The sequence below is a fragment of the Microcebus murinus genome, unplaced genomic scaffold, assembly GCF_040939455.1.
Source record: "Microcebus murinus isolate Inina unplaced genomic scaffold, M.murinus_Inina_mat1.0 scaf026_hap2_Mmur4.0, whole genome shotgun sequence".
Lineage (NCBI taxonomy): Eukaryota > Metazoa > Chordata > Mammalia > Primates > Cheirogaleidae > Microcebus > Microcebus murinus.
Window position 1 is genome coordinate 179297 of NW_027438972.1, and position 20376 is coordinate 199672.

The 20376-nt window shown below is 62.3% G+C and overlaps 5 pseudogenes; all 5 read left to right on the forward strand.

Annotated features, from left to right (window-relative positions):
• Positions 1-2687: 2687 nt before the first annotated feature.
• On the forward strand, positions 2688-2806 carry LOC142868106 (uncharacterized; annotated as a pseudogene).
• A 3816-nt stretch (positions 2807-6622) lies between these two features.
• Positions 6623-6741, forward strand: LOC142868107 (uncharacterized; annotated as a pseudogene).
• Positions 6742-10593: 3852 nt separating this feature from the next.
• LOC142868108 (uncharacterized) lies at positions 10594-10712 on the forward strand (annotated as a pseudogene).
• A 3803-nt stretch (positions 10713-14515) lies between these two features.
• On the forward strand, positions 14516-14634 carry LOC142868116 (uncharacterized; annotated as a pseudogene).
• A 3850-nt stretch (positions 14635-18484) lies between these two features.
• On the forward strand, positions 18485-18603 carry LOC142868110 (uncharacterized; annotated as a pseudogene).
• The last annotated feature ends 1773 nt before the right edge of the window (positions 18604-20376 follow it).

The following is a 20376-nucleotide window of genomic DNA, read 5'->3' on the forward strand; positions in this document are numbered from 1 at the left end:
GCTGGTGAGCGCGAGCACGTGGTGCTCGTGTGTCCATTCTTGGGATACTTGGCTTACTGGAACGGGTTCCAGCTCTGGCCAGGAGAACCACGAGAGGTGCCCCCTCACCGCTGCTCCTCATAGCCGAATAGCACTCCGTGGTGTCCACGCGCCACATTTTATTTACCCACTCGTGGGTCGATGGGCACTCGGGTGGCTTCCAGGTCTTTGCGATTGTGACTTGTGCCCTGACACGAACCCTAACCCTTACCCAGCCCGTCTCCTCCACGGCCCCTGCCTGACTGACTCCTTCCCGCCCGGCCTATCACCTGTCACCGTCCTCTGCCCCTGCCTGACACGCTCCTCCCCGCCCGGGCCGTCACCGTCCTCGGCCCCTGCCTGACGGGGCTCCTCCGTCGCCTGGGCCTTCCAAGGGCTTGGTGTGGACGCTGGTTCCAGGACGCCCTCCCAGGAACCCGGTAGCAGGGCGGCCGCAGCGTCTCGCGCAACCCAACCGTCCGCCGGCTGGCCGCCATCGCTAAGTGGCCTGCGGGGGACGTGCTCCCGCTGTGCCGTGGGGGCCCAGCCTGGTGTCTTCTCTGAGGCCCCGCGGCTGCCGCTCCCCGCAAGGGGATAGCCGCGGAGGTGGGGACCGCCTCCTCATGGGGACGTACACCCAGCTCTCCACGTCGGATTCCGGGGCTCTCTGTCCTGCCAGAAGGCCCAGCTGGCCTGCGGGTCCTTAGAGTGGCAAAAACATCCGAAAACTGAGATGGAGGGTCCGGTGGGTGTCTGCACTTTTGTGCTGGGCACCCCAGGGAGGCCCGGGCGCTGGCTGGACAATGCGGTCTGCTGGGCTGGGGGGGGTTTGGAGGAGCAACTGATGCCCTTTGCACTTTGGGTAGCAAGTGTCTGAGGTGTCTCTGGGCCCTGTGCCATGTGGGGGCGGGGGCGGGGGCGGGGTGGGGAGGAGGAGGAGGAGGAGGAGGAGGAGGAGGAGGAGGTGGGAAGGGCCAGGGCCTGCAGTCGTGTTCCCCGGGGTGGCACAGCATGTGGCTTCTTCCACAGGCTGCTTGGCCTGGGCTCCCTGCACCTGGGCCTTTGGAGGACTGGCCCTGTGCTTGCCAACACTTCCTGCAGGGACCCAGAGCTGGGAGGTTGCATCTCTCAGCCCTGGGTCGGGCAGAGCCCCAGCGGGCCATGCCCACAACCTCTCTCAGCAGGGGTCCCCCAGAAGGCTCCTTTGGGACCAGGATTCTCTTGCGGGTGACTCTTTAAGGTCTGGCCCCTGGATGGAGGGGCACCAGGAGTAGAGGAGCAGGAAGGGGAAGGGGGTGGCCATGCGAGGGGACACTTTCAGGCCAAGTCCCAGCTTCAGTCTGATCCTCCTGGGAACCCCGGGGTGGACATCACACCTCCTGGTTGCCCCGCTCTGAGACAAGGAGCCGGGCTTCGCATTCCCACAGCAGCCAGTCGTGGGCTGAGGACACCTGGGGCGTTGGGAACTCCCTGGCTTCTCCTTGGTTTAACATCTGGAGCTGCTTGTGAATTGTGCCGCCACACACACCCGAGTGCAGGTGTCTTCTGCACAGACTGGGGCCTCGCTCTTCTGAATGCCGCTAGCTCGCGACCCACCCACGGGTGAACCTGGTCAGGGTACTTTCTCTCAGGGGCAGACTCTGATCCGGGCGGGCTACCGGTGTCTCTGTTTGCTCCTTTCTTTCTTCCACTTTGGGAAAGGCTTCCTTACTGGGTGTGGAAATCTCCTATGCCTTTCCTCGCCTATTCTGTCAGCTCTAAAATTCTCTTTCGGTTGCCACCCTCACAGATGGATTAGGAAACTCTTTGCGGTGCACTCATTAGTGAAATGACCTCAATGACGCTGGAATCCAATATCTAATCGCCGATTTTTAGCGAGTCCACACGCCAGGGTGGTTGGGGTCCAGTGCAGCCCCGGCCAGGCCCAGGCCCCTTGGACTGGGCCACAGGAGGACACAGAGGAGGGTCCCGGCCCCCACGGTAGGTAGAGGTGCGGGCAGTTCTCCAAGGGCTTGGGTGTTTTCCAGAGGGAGGAGATGGAGGGGACTGATTTCTTCAGCGCCCCACAAACCACGCCACCCCACCCCACCCATGGGACACATCGAGAGAGAGAGAGAGAGAGAGAGAGAGAGAGAGAGAGAGAGAGAGAGAGAGAGAGAGAGAGAGAGAGAGACGCCCCATACACTGGCTCCCCTCCCCCGTGCGCTGTGCCCCAGCCCTGGCCCGGGGGAATAGGCGGCCGCAGGGCCACAGGGTGGGGGGCGCAGCTGAAAGGGGTTGTGGGGGAGGGCCGCCCCTGGCTGGGGTCAAAGGGCGAGCGCCCCGCCCCTCCCGCCCTTGCGCTTGGGGTGGGGGGCGGGGAGGTGAAGGAGGCCAGGCAAGGAGAGGAAGGGGGCTTGAAGGTCTCCACCTTGGCGGGTCCAGCCGTGGAGGCGCATCTTGTGTGAGTGTGAGTGAGTGAGTGAGTGTGAGTGTGAGTGTGTGTGTATACAGAGACAGCCCCCAACCCCGGCCCGCCCCGCCTGTCACCCCCGTCCCTCGGAGCCCGCGGGACCCGGCCGGCGAACTCAACAGGCCCGACCCGGCGCGGGGCCTGGGGCGGGGGGAGGAGGCGGCGGGGAAGCGCAGAGAGGCTCGGCTTCTTGAGCGGGGCAGGGGCGCCCTCCGCCGTCCACGGCCACACCACCCCGAACGCGCCCGATCCCGTCTGGTCTCGGAAGCTAAGCAGGCTCGGGCCTGGTTAGAACTTGGATGGGAGACCGCCCGGGAATACCGGGTGCCGTAGGCTTCTTCTTTTTTTTTTTGCCTCTGGTTCTGTCGCGTTTCTGGGAGTGTGGGGGCGGCCCGGGGTGGGGGTGACCCCCACCCTCAGCGCCCGCCGCGGTGCCTGGCGCCCCAGCCCGCACCGTGGGGCCTCCTCTTGTCCCGAGCCGCGACACCGCCGCCACGCGGCAGCATGCGTGGCTTCTGGACAGTCAGGTCTCAGACCAAAGGTCTGCTCTGTGGGAGCCGACACGCCGGAGGAAACCTTGAGAGTCTGAGAGGGGAGGGAGTTCCAGAAGAAGGCCAGGATGTCATTTTGAGGGAGTATGTGACCAGAACTCCTCCCGTTGCTTTTGGGGTTCTATGGGCTACACGTAGGAATCTTTGGTGGTGGCACCTGATGTTGGGGGATCCGGAGTCACACCCAGACCTGCTCCACAGGCCTCCTTTTACTTTTCTCTTCGGATTCATTTTTTTTTTTTTTTTTTGAGACAGAGTCTCGGTTTGTTGCCCAGGCTAGAGTGAGTGCCGTGGCGTCAGCCTAGCTCACAGCAACTTCAAACTCCTGGGCTCCAGTGATCCTTCTGCCTCAGCCTCCCGGGTAGCTGGGACTGCAGGCATGCGCCACCATGCCCCGCTAATTTTTTATATATATATATCAGTTGGCCAATTAATTCCTTTCTATTTATAGTAGAGACGGGGTCTCGCTCTTGCTCAGGCTGGTTTTGAACTCCTGACCTTGAGCAATCCGCCCGCCTCGGCCTCCCAAGAGCTAGGATTACAGGCGTGAGCCACAGCGCCCGGCCGGATTCATTATTTTTAAAAAGTGTCTCTTATCTCTATTATTGCATTTTCTTTTCTCTCTCTTTTCAAGCAGATGATGGGAGTCCAAGTATTAAGGTGACATGTGTTGCCCGTGCCCCCCTCCCCCCCCCCGTGTTCTTATTCATTTACCTCTCATGTTGTTCCAGCATATTGTGGGGGCACCAATGTTAAGGTCGGGTGCGTTGCCCTCTCCCAGCCTCCCCCCTCGGGTCAGAGCTTCAAGTGCGCCCATCCCCCAGTCGGTGCGTACCCACCCCATTCCTAATGGATGTGTATGCCCATCCCCTCCCCCCACCCGCCCGACACCCACCCGAAGAAGGTGATTCCTCTGTGTCCACTTAGGTGTCCATCGGTTCGTACCCATTTGCTGGTGAGCGCGAGCACGTGGTGCTCGTGTGTCCATTCTTGGGATACTTGGCTTACTGGAACGGGTTCCAGCTCTGGCCAGGAGAACCACGAGAGGTGCCCCCTCACCGCTGCTCCTCATAGCCGAATAGCACTCCGTGGTGTCCACGCGCCACATTTTATTTACCCACTCGTGGGTCGATGGGCACTCGGGTGGCTTCCAGGTCTTTGCGATTGTGACTTGTGCCCTGACACGAACCCTAACCCTTACCCAGCCCGTCTCCTCCACGGCCCCTGCCTGACTGACTCCTTCCCGCCCGGCCTATCACCTGTCACCGTCCTCGGCCCCTGCCTGACGGGGCTCCTCCGTCGCCTGGGCCTTCCAAGGGCTTGGTGTGGACGCTGGTTCCAGGACGCCCTCCCAGGAACCCGGTAGCAGGGCGGCCGCAGCGTCTCGCGCAACCCAACCGTCCGCCGGCTGGCCGCCATCGCTAAGTGGCCTGCGGGGGACGTGCTCCCGCTGTGCCGTGGGGGCCCAGCCTGGTGTCTTCTCTGAGGCCCCGCGGCTGCCGCTCCCCGCAAGGGGATAGCCGCGGAGGTGGGGACCGCCTCCTCATGGGGACGTACACCCAGCTCTCCACGTCGGATTCCGGGGCTCTCTGTCCTGCCAGAAGGCCCAGCTGGCCTGCGGGTCCTTAGAGTGGCAAAAACATCTGAAAACTGAGATGGAGGGTCCGGTGGGTGTCTGCACTTTTGTGCTGGGCACCCCAGGGAGGCCCGGGCGCTGGCTGGACAATGCGGTCTGCTGGGCTGGGGGGGGTTTGGAGGAGCAACTGATGCCCTTTGCACTTTGGGTAGCAAGTGTCTGAGGTGTCTCTGGGCCCTGTGCCATGTGGGGGCGGGGGCGGGGGCGGGGTGGGAGGAGGAGGAGGAGGAGGAGGAGGAGGAGGAGGAGGAGGAGGAGGAGGAGGTGGGAAGGGCCGGGGCCTGCAGTCGTGTTCCCCGGGGTGGCACAGCATGTGGCTTCTTCCACAGGCTGCTTGGCCTGGGCTCCCTGCACCTGGGCCTTTGGAGGACTGGCCCTGTGCTTGCCAACACTTCCTGCAGGGACCCAGAGCTGGGAGGTTGCATCTCTCAGCCCTGGGTCGGGCAGAGCCCCAGCGGGCCATGCCCACAACCTCTCTCAGCAGGGGTCCCCCAGAAGGCTCCTTTGGGACCAGGATTCTCTTGCGGGTGACTCTTTAAGGTCTGGCCCCTGGATGGAGGGGCACCAGGAGTAGAGGAGCAGGAAGGGGAAGGGGGTGGCCATGCGAGGGGACACTTTCAGGCCAAGTCCCAGCTTCAGTCTGATCCTCCTGGGAACCCCGGGGTGGACATCACACCTCCTGGTTGCCCCGCTCTGAGACAAGGAGCCGGGCTTCGCATTCCCACAGCAGCCAGTCGTGGGCTGAGGACACCTGGGGCGTTGGGAACTCCCTGGCTTCTCCTTGGTTTAACATCTGGAGCTGCTTGTGAATTGTGCCGCCACACACACCCGAGTGCAGGTGTCTTCTGCACAGACTGGGGCCTCGCTCTTCTGAATGCCGCTAGCTCGCGACCCACCCACGGGTGAACCTGGTCAGGGTACTTTCTCTCAGGGGCAGACTCTGATCCGGGCGGGCTACCGGTGTCTCTGTTTGCTCCTTTCTTTCTTCCACTTTGGGAAAGGCTTCCTTACTGGGTGTGGAAATCTCCTATGCCTTTCCTCGCCTATTCTGTCAGCTCTAAAATTCTCTTTCGGTTGCCACCCTCACAGATGGATTAGGAAACTCTTTGCGGTGCACTCATTAGTGAAATGACCTCAATGACGCTGGAATCCAATATCTAATCGCCGATTTTTAGCGAGTCCACACGCCAGGGTGGTTGGGGTCCAGTGCAGCCCCGGCCAGGCCCAGGCCCCTTGGACTGGGCCACAGGAGGACACAGAGGAGGGTCCCGGCCCCCACGGTAGGTAGAGGTGCGGGCAGTTCTCCAAGGGCTTGGGTGTTTTCCAGAGGGAGGAGATGGAGGGGACTGATTTCTTCAGCGCCCCACAAACCACGCCACCCCACCCCACCCATGGGACACATCCCGAGAGAGAGAGAGAGAGAGAGAGAGAGAGAGAGAGAGAGAGAGAGAGAGAGAGAGAGAGAGAGACGCCCCATACACTGGCTCCCCTCCCCCGTGCGCTGTGCCCCAGCCCTGGCCCGGGGGAATAGGCGGCCGCAGGGCCACAGGGTGGGGGGCGCAGCTGAAAGGGGTTGTGGGGGAGGGCCGCCCCTGGCTGGGGTCAAAGGGCGAGCGCCCCGCCCCTCCCGCCCGTGCGCTTGGGGTGGGGGGCGGGGAGGTGAAGGAGGCCAGGCAAGGAGAGGAAGGGGGCTTGAAGGTCTCCACCTTGGCGGGTCCAGCCGTGGAGGCGCATCTTGTGTGAGTGTGAGTGAGTGAGTGAGTGTGAGTGTGAGTGTGTGTGTATACAGAGACAGCCCCCAACCCCAGCCCGCCCCGCCTGTCACCCCCGTCCCTCGGAGCCCGCGGGACCCGGCCGGCGAACTCAACAGGCCCGACCCGGCGCGGGGCCTGGGGCGGGGGGAGGAGGCGGCGGGGAAGCGCAGAGAGGCTCGGCTTCTTGAGCGGGGCAGGGGCGCCCTCCGCCGTCCACGGCCACACCACCCCGAACGCGCCCGATCCCGTCTGGTCTCGGAAGCTAAGCAGGCTCGGGCCTGGTTAGAACTTGGATGGGAGACCGCCCGGGAATACCGGGTGCCGTAGGCTTCTTCTTTTTTTTTTTGCCTCTGGTTCTGTCGCGTTTCTGGGAGTGCGGGGGCGGCCCGGGGTGGGGGTGACCCCCACCCTCAGCGCCCGCCGCGGTGCCTGGCGCCCCAGCCCGCACCGTGGGGCCTCCTCTTGTCCCGAGCCGCGACACCGCCGCCACGCGGCAGCATGCGTGGCTTCTGGACAGTCAGGTCTCAGACCAAAGGTCTGCTCTGTGGGAGCCGACACGCTGGAGGAAACCTTGAGAGTCTGAGAGGGGAGGGAGTTCCAGAAGAAGGCCAGGATGTCATTTTGAGGGAGTATGTGACCAGAACTCCTCCCGTTGCTTTTGGGGTTCTATGGGCTACACGTAGGAATCTTTGGTGGTGGCACCTGATGTTGGGGGATCCGGAGTCACACCCAGACCTGCTCCACAGGCCTCCTTTTACTTTTCTCTTCGGATTCATTTTTTTTTTTTTTTTTTGAGACAGAGTCTCGGTTTGTTGCCCAGGCTAGAGTGAGTGCCGTGGCGTCAGCCTAGCTCACAGCAACTTCAAACTCCTGGGCTCCAGTGATCCTTCTGCCTCAGCCTCCCGGGTAGCTGGGACTGCAGGCATGCGCCACCATGCCCCGCTAATTTTTTATATATATATATCAGTTGGCCAATTAATTCCTTTCTATTTATAGTAGAGACGGGGTCTCGCTCTTGCTCAGGCTGGTTTTGAACTCCTGACCTTGAGCAATCCGCCCGCCTCGGCCTCCCAAGAGCTAGGATTACAGGCGTGAGCCACAGCGCCCGGCCGGATTCATTATTTTTAAAAAGTGTCTCTTATCTCTATTATTGCATTTTCTTTTCTCTCTCTTTTCAAGCAGATGATGGGAGTCCAAGTATTAAGGTGACATGTGTTGCCCGTGCCCCCCTCCCCCCCCCCCGTGTTCTTATTCATTTACCTCTCATGTTGTTCCAGCATATTGTGGGGGCACCAATGTTAAGGTCGGGTGCGTTGCCCTCTCCCAGCCTCCCCCCTCGGGTCAGAGCTTCAAGTGCGCCCATCCCCCAGTCGGTGCGTACCCACCCCATTCCTAATGGATGTGTATGCCCATCCCCTCCCCCCACCCGCCCGACACCCACCCGAAGAAGGTGATTCCTCTGTGTCCACTTAGGTGTCCATCGGTTCGTACCCATTTGCTGGTGAGCGCGAGCACGTGGTGCTCGTGTGTCCATTCTTGGGATACTTGGCTTACTGGAACGGGTTCCAGCTCTGGCCAGGAGAACCACGAGAGGTGCCCCCTCACCGCTGCTCCTCATAGCCGAATAGCACTCCGTGGTGTCCACGCGCCACATTTTATTTACCCACTCGTGGGTCGATGGGCACTCGGGTGGCTTCCAGGTCTTTGCGATTGTGACTTGTGCCCTGACACGAACCCTAACCCTTACCCAGCCCGTCTCCTCCACGGCCCCTGCCTGACTGACTCCTTCCCGCCCGGCCTATCACCTGTCACCGTCCTCTGCCCCTGCCTGACACGCTCCTCCCCGCCCGGGCCGTCACCGTCCTCGGCCCCTGCCTGACGGGGCTCCTCCGTCGCCTGGGCCTTCCAAGGGCTTGGTGTGGACGCTGGTTCCAGGACGCCCTCCCAGGAACCCGGTAGCAGGGCGGCCGCAGCGTCTCGCGCAACCCAACCGTCCGCCGGCTGGCCGCCATCGCTAAGTGGCCTGCGGGGGACGTGCTCCCGCTGTGCCGTGGGGGCCCAGCCTGGTGTCTTCTCTGAGGCCCCGCGGCTGCCGCTCCCCGCAAGGGGATAGCCGCGGAGGTGGGGACCGCCTCCTCATGGGGACGTACACCCAGCTCTCCACGTCGGATTCCGGGGCTCTCTGTCCTGCCAGAAGGCCCAGCTGGCCTGCGGGTCCTTAGAGTGGCAAAAACATCCGAAAACTGAGATGGAGGGTCCGGTGGGTGTCTGCACTTTTGTGCTGGGCACCCCAGGGAGGCCCGGGGGCTGGCTGGACAATGCGGTCTGCTGGGCTGGGGGGGGTTTGGAGGAGCAACTGATGCCCTTTGCACTTTGGGTAGCAAGTGTCTGAGGTGTCTCTGGGCCCTGTGCCATGTGGGGGCGGGGGCGGGGGCGGGGTGGGAGGAGGAGGAGGAGGAGGAGGAGGAGGAGGAGGAGGAGGAGGAGGTGGGAAGGGCCGGGGCCTGCAGTCGTGTTCCCCGGGGTGGCACAGCATGTGGCTTCTTCCACAGGCTGCTTGGCCTGGGCTCCCTGCACCTGGGCCTTTGGAGGACTGGCCCTGTGCTTGCCAACACTTCCTGCAGGGACCCAGAGCTGGGAGGTTGCATCTCTCAGCCCTGGGTCGGGCAGAGCCCCAGCGGGCCATGCCCACAACCTCTCTCAGCAGGGGTCCCCCAGAAGGCTCCTTTGGGACCAGGATTCTCTTGCGGGTGACTCTTTAAGGTCTGGCCCCTGGATGGAGGGGCACCAGGAGTAGAGGAGCAGGAAGGGGAAGGGGGTGGCCATGCGAGGGGACACTTTCAGGCCAAGTCCCAGCTTCAGTCTGATCCTCCTGGGAACCCCGGGGTGGACATCACACCTCCTGGTTGCCCCGCTCTGAGACAAGGAGCCGGGCTTCGCATTCCCACAGCAGCCAGTCGTGGGCTGAGGACACCTGGGGCGTTGGGAACTCCCTGGCTTCTCCTTGGTTTAACATCTGGAGCTGCTTGTGAATTGTGCCGCCACACACACCCGAGTGCAGGTGTCTTCTGCACAGACTGGGGCCTCGCTCTTCTGAATGCCGCTAGCTCGCGACCCACCCACGGGTGAACCTGGTCAGGGTACTTTCTCTCAGGGGCAGACTCTGATCCGGGCGGGCTACCGGTGTCTCTGTTTGCTCCTTTCTTTCTTCCACTTTGGGAAAGGCTTCCTTACTGGGTGTGGAAATCTCCTATGCCTTTCCTCGCCTATTCTGTCAGCTCTAAAATTCTCTTTCGGTTGCCACCCTCACAGATGGATTAGGAAACTCTTTGCGGTGCACTCATTAGTGAAATGACCTCAATGACGCTGGAATCCAATATCTAATCGCCGATTTTTAGCGAGTCCACACGCCAGGGTGGTTGGGGTCCAGTGCAGCCCCGGCCAGGCCCAGGCCCCTTGGACTGGGCCACAGGAGGACACAGAGGAGGGTCCCGGCCCCCACGGTAGGTAGAGGTGCGGGCAGTTCTCCAAGGGCTTGGGTGTTTTCCAGAGGGAGGAGATGGAGGGGACTGATTTCTTCAGCGCCCCACAAACCACGCCACCCCACCCCACCCATGGGACACATCGAGAGAGAGAGACAGAGAGAGAGAGAGAGAGAGAGAGAGAGAGAGAGAGAGAGAGAGAGAGAGAGACGCCCCATACACTGGCTCCCCTCCCCCGTGCGCTGTGCCCCAGCCCTGGCCCGGGGGAATAGGCGGCCGCAGGGCCACAGGGTGGGGGGCGCAGGTGAAAGGCGTTGTGGGGGAGGGCCGCCCCTGGCTGGGGTCAAAGGGCGAGCGCCCCGCCCCTCCCGCCCGTGCGCTGGGGGTGGGGGGCGGGGAGGTGAAGGAGGCCAGGCAAGGAGAGGAAGGGGGCTTGAAGGTCTCCACCTTGGCGGGTCCAGCCGTGGAGGCGCATCTTGTGTGAGTGTGAGTGAGTGAGTGAGTGTGAGTGTGTGTGTATACAGAGACAGCCCCCAACCCCGGCCCGCCCCGCCTGTCACCCCCGTCCCTCGGAGCCCGCGGGACCCGGCCGGCGAACTCAACAGGCCCGACCCGGCGCGGGGCCTGGGGCGGGGGGAGGAGGCGGCGGGGAAGCGCAGAGAGGCTCGGCTTCTTGAGCGGGGCAGGGGCGCCCTCCGCCGTCCACGGCCACACCACCCCGAACGCGCCCGATCCCGTCTGGTCTCGGAAGCTAAGCAGGCTCGGGCCTGGTTAGAACTTGGATGGGAGACCGCCCGGGAATACCGGGTGCCGTAGGCTTCTTCTTTTTTTTTTTGCCTCTGGTTCTGTCGCGTTTCTGGGAGTGTGGGGGCGGCCCGGGGTGGGGGTGACCCCCACCCTCAGCGCCCGCCGCGGTGCCTGGCGCCCCAGCCCGCACCGTGGGGCCTCCTCTTGTCCCGAGCCGCGACACCGCCGCCACGCGGCAGCATGCGTGGCTTCTGGACAGTCAGGTCTCAGACCAAAGGTCTGCTCTGTGGGAGCCGACACGCCGGAGGAAACCTTGAGAGTCTGAGAGGGGAGGGAGTTCCAGAAGAAGGCCAGGATGTCATTTTGAGGGAGTATGTGACCAGAACTCCTCCCGTTGCTTTTGGGGTTCTATGGGCTACACGTAGGAATCTTTGGTGGTGGCACCTGATGTTGGGGGATCCGGAGTCACACCCAGACCTGCTCCACAGGCCTCCTTTTACTTTTCTCTTCGGATTCATTTTTTTTTTTTTTTTTTTGAGACAGAGTCTCGGTTTGTTGCCCAGGCTAGAGTGAGTGCCGTGGCGTCAGCCTAGCTCACAGCAACTTCAAACTCCTGGGCTCCAGTGATCCTTCTGCCTCAGCCTCCCGGGTAGCTGGGACTGCAGGCATGCGCCACCATGCCCCGCTAATTTTTTATATATATATATCAGTTGGCCAATTAATTCCTTTCTATTTATAGTAGAGACGGGGTCTCGCTCTTGCTCAGGCTGGTTTTGAACTCCTGACCTTGAGCAATCCGCCCGCCTCGGCCTCCCAAGAGCTAGGATTACAGGCGTGAGCCACAGCGCCCGGCCGGATTCATTATTTTTAAAAAGTGTCTCTTATCTCTATTATTGCATTTTCTTTTCTCTCTCTTTTCAAGCAGATGATGGGAGTCCAAGTATTAAGGTGACATGTGTTGCCCGTGCCCCCCTCCCCCCCCCCGTGTTCTTATTCATTTACCTCTCATGTTGTTCCAGCATATTGTGGGGGCACCAATGTTAAGGTCGGGTGCGTTGCCCTCTCCCAGCCTCCCCCCTCGGGTCAGAGCTTCAAGTGCGCCCATCCCCCAGTCGGTGCGTACCCACCCCATTCCTAATGGATGTGTATGCCCATCCCCTCCCCCCACCCGCCCGACACCCACCCGAAGAAGGTGATTCCTCTGTGTCCACTTAGGTGTCCATCGGTTCGTACCCATTTGCTGGTGAGCGCGAGCACGTGGTGCTCGTGTGTCCATTCTTGGGATACTTGGCTTACTGGAACGGGTTCCAGCTCTGGCCAGGAGAACCACGAGAGGTGCCCCCTCACCGCTGCTCCTCATAGCCGAATAGCACTCCGTGGTGTCCACGCGCCACATTTTATTTACCCACTCGTGGGTCGATGGGCACTCGGGTGGCTTCCAGGTCTTTGCGATTGTGACTTGTGCCCTGACACGAACCCTAACCCTTACCCAGCCCGTCTCCTCCACGGCCCCTGCCTGACTGACTCCTTCCCGCCCGGCCTATCACCTGTCACCGTCCTCGGCCCCTGCCTGACGGGGCTCCTCCGTCGCCTGGGCCTTCCAAGGGCTTGGTGTGGACGCTGGTTCCAGGACGCCCTCCCAGGAACCCGGTAGCAGGGCGGCCGCAGCGTCTCGCGCAACCCAACCGTCCGCCGGCTGGCCGCCATCGCTAAGTGGCCTGCGGGGGACGTGCTCCCGCTGTGCCGTGGGGGCCCAGCCTGGTGTCTTCTCTGAGGCCCCGCGGCTGCCGCTCCCCGCAAGGGGATAGCCGCGGAGGTGGGGACCGCCTCCTCATGGGGACGTACACCCAGCTCTCCACGTCGGATTCCGGGGCTCTCTGTCCTGCCAGAAGGCCCAGCTGGCCTGCGGGTCCTTAGAGTGGCAAAAACATCCGAAAACTGAGATGGAGGGTCCGGTGGGTGTCTGCACTTTTGTGCTGGGCACCCCAGGGAGGCCCGGGCGCTGGCTGGACAATGCGGTCTGCTGGGCTGGGGGGGGTTTGGAGGAGCAACTGATGCCCTTTGCACTTTGGGTAGCAAGTGTCTGAGGTGTCTCTGGGCCCTGTGCCATGTGGGGGCGGGGGCGGGGGCGGGGTGGGAGGAGGAGGAGGAGGAGGAGGAGGAGGAGGAGGAGGAGGTGGGAAGGGCCGGGGCCTGCAGTCGTGTTCCCTGGGGTGGCACAGCATGTGGCTTCTTCCACAGGCTGCTTGGCCTGGGCTCCCTGCACCTGGGCCTTTGGAGGACTGGCCCTGTGCTTGCCAACACTTCCTGCAGGGACCCAGAGCTGGGAGGTTGCATCTCTCAGCCCTGGGTCGGGCAGAGCCCCAGCGGGCCATGCCCACAACCTCTCTCAGCAGGGGTCCCCCAGAAGGCTCCTTTGGGACCAGGATTCTCTTGCGGGTGACTCTTTAAGGTCTGGCCCCTGGATGGAGGGGCACCAGGAGTAGAGGAGCAGGAAGGGGAAGGGGGTGGCCATGCGAGGGGACACTTTCAGGCCAAGTCCCAGCTTCAGTCTGATCCTCCTGGGAACCCCGGGGTGGACATCACACCTCCTGGTTGCCCCGCTCTGAGACAAGGAGCCGGGCTTCGCATTCCCACAGCAGCCAGTCGTGGGCTGAGGACACCTGGGGCGTTGGGAACTCCCTGGCTTCTCCTTGGTTTAACATCTGGAGCTGCTTGTGAATTGTGCCGCCACACACACCCGAGTGCAGGTGTCTTCTGCACAGACTGGGGCCTCGCTCTTCTGAATGCCGCTAGCTCGCGACCCACCCACGGGTGAACCTGGTCAGGGTACTTTCTCTCAGGGGCAGACTCTGATCCGGGCGGGCTACCGGTGTCTCTGTTTGCTCCTTTCTTTCTTCCACTTTGGGAAAGGCTTCCTTACTGGGTGTGGAAATCTCCTATGCCTTTCCTCGCCTATTCTGTCAGCTCTAAAATTCTCTTTCGGTTGCCACCCTCACAGATGGATTAGGAAACTCTTTGCGGTGCACTCATTAGTGAAATGACCTCAATGACGCTGGAATCCAATATCTAATCGCCGATTTTTAGCGAGTCCACACGCCAGGGTGGTTGGGGTCCAGTGCAGCCCCGGCCAGGCCCAGGCCCCTTGGACTGGGCCACAGGAGGACACAGAGGAGGGTCCCGGCCCCCACGGTAGGTAGAGGTGCGGGCAGTTCTCCAAGGGCTTGGGTGTTTTCCAGAGGGAGGAGATGGAGGGGACTGATTTCTTCAGCGCCCCACAAACCACGCCACCCCACCCCACCCATGGGACACATCGAGAGAGAGAGAGAGAGAGAGAGAGAGAGAGAGAGAGAGAGAGAGAGAGAGAGAGAGAGAGACACGCCCCATACACTGGCTCCCCTCCCCCGTGCGCTGTGCCCCAGCCCTGGCCCGGGGGAATAGGCGGCCGCAGGGCCACAGGGTGGGGGGCGCAGCTGAAAGGGGTTGTGGGGGAGGGCCGCCCCTGGCTGGGGTCAAAGGGCGAGCGCCCCGCCCCTCCCGCCCGTGCGCTTGGGGTGGGGGGCGGGGAGGTGAAGGAGGCCAGGCAAGGAGAGGAAGGGGGCTTGAAGGTCTCCACCTTGGCGGGTCCAGCCGTGGAGGCGCATCTTGTGTGAGTGTGAGTGAGTGAGTGAGTGTGAGTGTGAGTGTGTGTGTATACAGAGACAGCCCCCAACCCCAGCCCGCCCCGCCTGTCACCCCCGTCCCTCGGAGCCCGCGGGACCCGGCCGGCGAACTCAACAGGCCCGACCCGGCGCGGGGCCTGGGGCGGGGGGAGGAGGCGGCGGGGAAGCGCAGAGAGGCTCGGCTTCTTGAGCGGGGCAGGGGCGCCCTCCGCCGTCCACGGCCACACCACCCCGAACGCGCCCGATCCCCTCTGGTCTCGGAAGCTAAGCAGGCTCGGGCCTGGTTAGAACTTGGATGGGAGACCGCCCGGGAATACCGGGTGCCGTAGGCTTCTTCTTTTTTTTTTTGCCTCTGGTTCTGTCGCGTTTCTGGGAGTGCGGGGGCGGCCCGGGGTGGGGGTGACCCCCACCCTCAGCGCCCGCCGCGGTGCCTGGCGCCCCAGCCCGCACCGTGGGGCCTCCTCTTGTCCCGAGCCGCGACACCGCCGCCACGCGGCAGCATGCGTGGCTTCTGGACAGTCAGGTCTCAGACCAAAGGTCTGCTCTGTGGGAGCCGACACGCTGGAGGAAACCTTGAGAGTCTGAGAGGGGAGGGAGTTCCAGAAGAAGGCCAGGATGTCATTTTGAGGGAGTATGTGACCAGAACTCCTCCCGTTGCTTTTGGGGTTCTATGGGCTACACGTAGGAATCTTTGGTGGTGGCACCTGATGTTGGGGGATCCGGAGTCACACCCAGACCTGCTCCACAGGCCTCCTTTTACTTTTCTCTTCGGATTCATTTTTTTTTTTTTTTTTTGAGACAGAGTCTCGGTTTGTTGCCCAGGCTAGAGTGAGTGCCGTGGCGTCAGCCTAGCTCACAGCAACTTCAAACTCCTGGGCTCCAGTGATCCTTCTGCCTCAGCCTCCCGGGTAGCTGGGACTGCAGGCATGCGCCACCATGCCCCGCTAATTTTTTATATATATATATCAGTTGGCCAATTAATTCCTTTCTATTTATAGTAGAGACGGGGTCTCGCTCTTGCTCAGGCTGGTTTTGAACTCCTGACCTTGAGCAATCCGCCCGCCTCGGCCTCCCAAGAGCTAGGATTACAGGCGTGAGCCACAGCGCCCGGCCGGATTCATTATTTTTAAAAAGTGTCTCTTATCTCTATTATTGCATTTTCTTTTCTCTCTCTTTTCAAGCAGATGATGGGAGTCCAAGTATTAAGGTGACATGTGTTGCCCGTGCCCCCCTCCCCCCCCCCCCCGTGTTCTTATTCATTTACCTCTCATGTTGTTCCAGCATATTGTGGGGGCACCAATGTTAAGGTCGGGTGCGTTGCCCTCTCCCAGCCTCCCCCCTCGGGTCAGAGCTTCAAGTGCGCCCATCCCCCAGTCGGTGCGTACCCACCCCATTCCTAATGGATGTGTATGCCCATCCCCTCCCCCCACCCGCCCGACACCCACCCGAAGAAGGTGATTCCTCTGTGTCCACTTAGGTGTCCATCGGTTCGTACCCATTTGCTGGTGAGCGCGAGCACGTGGTGCTCGTGTGTCCATTCTTGGGATACTTGGCTTACTGGAACGGGTTCCAGCTCTGGCCAGGAGAACCACGAGAGGTGCCCCCTCACCGCTGCTCCTCATAGCCGAATAGCACTCCGTGGTGTCCACGCGCCACATTTTATTTACCCACTCGTGGGTCGATGGGCACTCGGGTGGCTTCCAGGTCTTTGCGATTGTGACTTGTGCCCTGACACGAACCCTAACCCTTACCCAGCCCGTCTCCTCCACGGCCCCTGCCTGACTGACTCCTTCCCGCCCGGCCTATCACCTGTCACCGTCCTCTGCCCCTGCCTGACACGCTCCTCCCCGCCCGGGCCGTCACCGTCCTCGGCCCCTGCCTGACGGGGCTCCTCCGTCGCCTGGGCCTTCCAAGGGCTTGGTGTGGACGCTGGTTCCAGGACGCCCTCCCAGGAACCCGGTAGCAGGGCGGCCGCAGCGTCTCGCGCAACCCAACCGTCCGCCGGCTGGCCGCCATCGCTAAGTGGCCTGCGGGGGACGTGCTCCAGCTGTGCCGTGGGGGCCCAGCCTGGTGTCTTCTCTGAGGCCCCGCGGCTGCCGCTCCCCGCAAGGGGATAGCCGCGGAGGTGGGGACCGCCTCCTCATGGGGACGTACACCCAGCTCTCCACGTCGGATTCCGGGGCTCTCTGTCCTGCCAGAAGGCCCAGCTGGCCTGCGGGTCCTTAGAGTGGCAAAAACATCCGAAAACTGAGATGGAGGGTCCGGTGGGTGTCTGCACTTTTGTGCTGGGCACCCCAGGGAGGCCCGGGCGCTGGCTGGACAATGCGGTCTGCTGGGCTGGGGGGGGTTTGGAGGAGCAACTGATGCCCTTTGCACTTTGGGTAGCAAGTGTCTGAGGTGTCTCTGGGCCCTGTGCCATGTGGGGGCGGGGGCGGGGGCCGGGTGGGAGGAGGAGGAGGAGGAGGAGGAGGAGGAGGAGGAGGAGGTGGGAAGGGCCGGGGCCTGCAGTCGTGTTCCCCGGGGTGGCACAGCATGTGGCTTCTTCCACAGGCTGCTTGGCCTGGGCTCCCTGCACCTGGGCCTTTGGAGGACTGGCCCTGTGCTTGCCAACACTTCCTGCAGGGACCCAGAGCTGGGAGGTTGCATCTCTCAGCCCTGGGTCGGGCAGAGCCCCAGCGGGCCATGCCCACAACCTCTCTCAGCAGGGGTCCCCCAGAAGGCTCCTTTGGGACCAGGATTCTCTTGCGGGTGACTCTTTAAGGTCTGGCCCCTGGATGGAGGGGCACCAGGAGTAGAGGAGCAGGAAGGGGAAGGGGGTGGCCATGCGAGGGGACACTTTCAGGCCAAGTCCCAGCTTCGGGAACCCCGGGGTGGACATCACACCTCCTGGTTGCCCCGCTCTGAGACAAGGAGCCGGGCTTCGCATTCCCACAGCAGCCAGTCGTGGGCTGAGGACACCTGGGGCGTTGGGAACTCCCTGGCTTCTCCTTGGTTTAACATCTGGAGCTGCTTGTGAATTGTGCCGCCACACACACCCGAGTGCAGGTGTCTTCTGCACAGACTGGGGCCTCGCTCTTCTGAATGCCGCTAGCTCGCGACCCACCCACGGGTGAACCTGGTCAGGGTACTTTCTCTCAGGGGCAGACTCTGATCCGGGCGGGCTACCGGTGTCTCTGTTTGCTCCTTTCTTTCTTCCACTTTGGGAAAGGCTTCCTTACTGGGTGTGGAAATCTCCTATGCCTTTCCTCGCCTATTCTGTCAGCTCTAAAATTCTCTTTCGGTTGCCACCCTCACAGATGGATTAGGAAACTCTTTGCGGTGCACTCATTAGTGAAATGACCTCAATGACGCTGGAATCCAATATCTAATCGCCGATTTTTAGCGAGTCCACACGCCAGGGTGGTTGGGGTCCAGTGCAGCCCCGGCCAGGCCCAGGCCCCTTGGACTGGGCCACAGGAGGACACAGAGGAGGGTCCCGGCCCCCACGGTAGGTAGAGGTGCGGGCAGTTCTCCAAGGGCTTGGGTGTTTTCCAGAGGGAGGAGATGGAGGGGACTGATTTCTTCAGCGCCCCACAAACCACGCCACCCCACCCCACCCATGGGACACATCCCGAGAGAGAGAGAGAGAGAGAGAGAGAGAGAGAGAGAGAGAGAGAGAGAGAGAGAGAGAGAGAGAGAGAGAGAGACGCCCCATACACTGGCTCCCCTCCCCCGTGCGCTGTGCCCCAGCCCTGGCCCGGGGGAATAGGCGGCCGCAGGGCCACAGGGTGGGGGGCGCAGCTGAAAGGGGTTGTGGGGGAGGGCCGCCCCTGGCTGGGGTCAAAGGGCGAGCGCCCCGCCCCTCCCGCCCGTGCGCTTGGGGTGGGGGGCGGGGAGGTGAAGGAGGCCAGGCAAGGAGAGGAAGGGGGCTTGAAGGTCTCCACCTTGGCGGGTCCAGCCGTGGAGGCGCATCTTGTGTGAGTGTGAGTGAGTGAGTGAGTGTGAGTGTGAGTGTGTGTGTATACAGAGACAGCCCCCAACCCCAGCCCGCCCCGCCTGTCACCCCCGTCCCTCGGAGCCCGCGGGACCCGGCCGGCGAACTCAACAGGCCCGACCCGGCGCGGGGCCTGGGGCGGGGGGAGGAGGCGGCGGGGAAGCGCAGAGAGGCTCGGCTTCTTGAGCGGGGCAGGGGCGCCCTCCGCCGTCCACGGCCACACCACCCCGAACGCGCCCGATCCCGTCTGGTCTCGGAAGCTAAGCAGGCTCGGGCCTGGTTAGAACTTGGATGGGAGACCGCCCGGGAATACCGGGTGCCGTAGGCTTCTTCTTTTTTTTTTTGCCTCTGGTTCTGTCGCGTTTCTGGGAGTGCGGGGGCGGCCCGGGGTGGGGGTGACCCCCACCCTCAGCGCCCGCCGCGGTGCCTGGCGCCCCAGCCCGCACCGTGGGGCCTCCTCTTGTCCCGAGCCGCGACACCGCCGCCACGCGGCAGCATGCGTGGCTTCTGGACAGTCAGGTCTCAGACCAAAGGTCTGCTCTGTGGGAGCCGACACGCTGGAGGAAACCTTGAGAGTCTGAGAGGGGAGGGAGTTCCAGAAGAAGGCCAGGATGTCATTTTGAGGGAGTATGTGACCAGAACTCCTCCCGTTGCTTTTGGGGTTCTATGGGCTACACGTAGGAATCTTTGGTGGTGGCACCTGATGTTGGGGGATCCGGAGTCACACCCAGACCTGCTCCACAGGCCTCCTTTTACTTTTCTCTTCGGATTCATTTTTTTTTTTTTTTTTTGAGACAGAGTCTCGGTTTGTTGCCCAGGCTAGAGTGAGTGCCGTGGCGTCAGCCTAGCTCACAGCAACTTCAAACTCCTGGGCTCCAGTGATCCTTCTGCCTCAGCCTCCCGGGTAGCTGGGACTGCAGGCATGCGCCACCATGCCCCGCTAATTTTTTATATATATATATCAGTTGGCCAATTAATTCCTTTCTATTTATAGTAGAGACGGGGTCTCGCTCTTGCTCAGGCTGGTTTTGAACTCCTGACCTTGAGCAATCCGCCCGCCTCGGCCTCCCAAGAGCTAGGATTACAGGCGTGAGCCACAGCGCCCGGCCGGATTCATTATTTTTAAAAAGTGTCTCTTATCTCTATTATTGCATTTTCTTTTCTCTCTCTTTTCAAGCAGATGATGGGAGTCCAAGTATTAAGGTGACATGTGTTGCCCGTGCCCCCCTCCCCCCCCCCCCGTGTTCTTATTCATTTACCTCTCATGTTGTTCCAGCATATTGTGGGGGCACCAATGTTAAGGTCGGGTGCGTTGCCCTCTCCCAGCCTCCCCCCTCGGGTCAGAGCTTCAAGTGCGCCCATCCCCCAGTCGGTGCGTACCCACCCCATTCCTAATGGATGTGTATGCCCATCCCCTCCCCCCACCCGCCCGACACCCACCCGAAGAAGGTGATTCCTCTGTGTCCACTTAGGTGTCCATCGGTTCGTACCCATTTGCTGGTGAGCGCGAGCACGTGGTGCTCGTGTGTCCATTCTTGGGATACTTGGCTTACTGGAACGGGTTCCAGCTCTGGCCAGGAGAACCACGAGAGGTGCCCCCTCACCGCTGCTCCTCATAGCCGAATAGCACTCCGTGGTGTCCACGCGCCACATTTTATTTACCCACTCGTGGGTCGATGGGCACTCGGGTGGCTTCCAGGTCTTTGCGATTGTGACTTGTGCCCTGACACGAACCCTAACCCTTACCCAGCCCGTCTCCTCCACGGCCCCTGCCTGACTGACTCCTTCCCGCCCGGCCTATCACCTGTCACCGTCCTCTGCCCCTGCCTGACACGCTCCTCCCCGCCCGGGCCGTCACCGTCCTCGGCCCCTGCCTGACGGGGCTCCTCCGTCGCCTGGGCCTTCCAAGGGCTTGGTGTGGACGCTGGTTCCAGGACGCCCTCCCAGGAACCCGGTAGCAGGGCGGCCGCAGCGTCTCGCGCAACCCAACCGTCCGCCGGCTGGCCGCCATCGCTAAGTGGCCTGCGGGGGACGTGCTCCCGCTGTGCCGTGGGGGCCCAGCCTGGTGTCTTCTCTGAGGCCCCGCGGCTGCCGCTCCCCG